Source organism: Phacochoerus africanus, chromosome 3, assembly GCF_016906955.1.
Source record: "Phacochoerus africanus isolate WHEZ1 chromosome 3, ROS_Pafr_v1, whole genome shotgun sequence".
In the NCBI taxonomy this organism is placed as follows: Eukaryota; Metazoa; Chordata; class Mammalia; order Artiodactyla; family Suidae; genus Phacochoerus; species Phacochoerus africanus.
In genome coordinates this window covers 190,763,589-190,765,718 of record NC_062546.1, presented here as the reverse complement: position 1 = coordinate 190,765,718, position 2,130 = coordinate 190,763,589, and the positions used below count along the sequence as shown (strand labels likewise).

General features: G+C 40.8%; 1 pseudogene; it reads right to left on the bottom strand.

The window, feature by feature from the left end:
- Nucleotides 1-535: 535 nt before the first annotated feature.
- On the bottom strand, nucleotides 536-1,079 carry LOC125122281 (NADH dehydrogenase [ubiquinone] 1 alpha subcomplex subunit 8-like; annotated as a pseudogene).
- Nucleotides 1,080-2,130: the final 1,051 nt, after the last annotated feature.

Genomic DNA, 2,130 nt, shown 5'->3' with positions numbered 1-2,130 from the left:
CTGACTTCAGAGAGCCTCTTTGCCCAAAGACAGACTCTTCCCAGAGTCACTGGCATCTGGCCTAATGAAGGACATACTGATGGTCAATACTTGCTCCAGAGCTTTTCCTTCAATTGCCAAAATGTTGTCAGGCCTGTACCAACATTCAGGTGCATTCTATGCCCAATTCTTCATCGTCGTTCTTCCCTTCTCAGGTTTTAATGTCTAATTTTTCACCCCTTATCATCTCAGTGTCTGTTGAGCCTAACATCACAAACATCAGTCCTCTTAACCACCAGACCACAATGTCACACCCCAATAATCCCTGTAATTTCCAACAACAGAGAGTTTTAATGAAATTCCATTGTTTTCTTTTTCTTTACAATTTTTAATGGCCAGGAAATGGTACAGAGTAACTACCAAGTCACATCAAATTAACATTTCTGTTAATGTTTGTGATCCTGGAAGCAACCTCCTATCGGTTGATGCAAACTACTGAGAGTTTTCATCAACTGCTGCCTGGGTACAAGAGTGGTTGAGGGCCATGAACCTGTCTTCACACGGGCCAGAAAAAGAGGCAGCTGCTATGTTTGGGAGGCTTCCGATAACCTTCTGTCCCAGGGTTGGGCTCTGGCTTTGCTCTTGAGTGATAGAGATTCTCCGTTAAAAGAGATCTGTTTTCACTTTGGTGACCTTTGACACCTCTCCCAGGTCAGGTCGTACTCAGCCCAGTTTGTCCAGAATATGCTTGTCAAACTTTGCCTCTTGCTTGCAACAGCGACAGTGACGAAAACCCTGCAGGCCAGAGTAATCACTGCCAGTCCAGTTTTCTGTAAAAGTCTCCACACAGTGCTGCTTCATCTGCCTAGAGAAGTTTAGGGCACAGTGGTTGAGAAGCTTGCCTCCCTCTAAACATCGCCTTGGGTGCTTCTCTTCACACTGGCAGAGCATGGAGGAGGCAGAGCAAGCAGGAGTTCCTTGTTGGGCTTAACGCACTGAGCTCCAAAGTGATGGGGTGCAGCTTTCAGCATTGAAGAACTGACTTTCCCTTCCCGCACTTTCAGATCTTCCAGAATGGGCAGCTCCACTATCCCCGACATGATGGAGGTAGCCCCGACCGAGATTCCCGCAGCCTCTTCTCCCCAGTCTCCTTGAACTCTCCTTCCGACTGCCCAAATTCCACTACTTTCTAAAAAGGGTAGATTAGTAAATCCTATAGCATTTGCCATATGGGAATTTTATCTGTAGTAAGTCAATTTTAACTTTTCAGTGTAGGGATGGCAAAACTGACACTCGTATGTGCACACTGTGAGACAAGCTAATATTCAATCCATGGCTGTTATCTTTTTAGTGATGATTAAAAACACCAATTCATCATCATCACAATCAACATGCTATTTCAGCCAAATGTCTTAAGAGCCATAACTGCAAAGGAAAACACCAATGTCTCTCTCTCTCTCTTTTTTTTTTGTAAATAATGTCTTTTTTTTTTTTTTACAGCACACATATTTCTGTAATAATCCTTTTCCAGATATCACCCCAGAGCAAATATTATTTCTGCTAGGAGTCTAATGTATCTTTTCCAGTTTTTAGTAATGAATGCAGAGGCAATTAGGTTAGAGCTGAACAGTTTGAACCATCATTAAGTAATGTAAGCAGACTCCAACACAATAAATGTAATGACGGTAAAAAAAAAAATTCTAAACAGGAAAAAATAATTTCAAAGCCATGGATTGTCCGTTTCCTTAAAAAAAAGAATTTATCATTAATGATCCCAGGCTTCAGCCATATACAAATTTCTTTTCAACTTTAGAATTTGTTTCATCATACCATTTGACCTCTGCAATTTTCTGTGCTGGCTCTGATGGGAGTCTAAATCCTTATTTATTGAAATAATCATTTAAATATGATGAACATTGTTAATAAGAAAAATAACACTATACCTTTATACAGGGTCTTGAGATTTATATTTTCACAAATATTACCTCATTAAAATTTTTGGACTTGAAAGCCATGAAGCTCTTTGCTTGCCTCAAAGCACACTCATGCAAGGAAGCTATAAAGGTTTCTTCACATTCATATAGTTTGTCCAGATCATGCTGCCCTACTTCCTCCCCAGAATTGCCACAGTGCTTATTGAAGCTGCAGTTT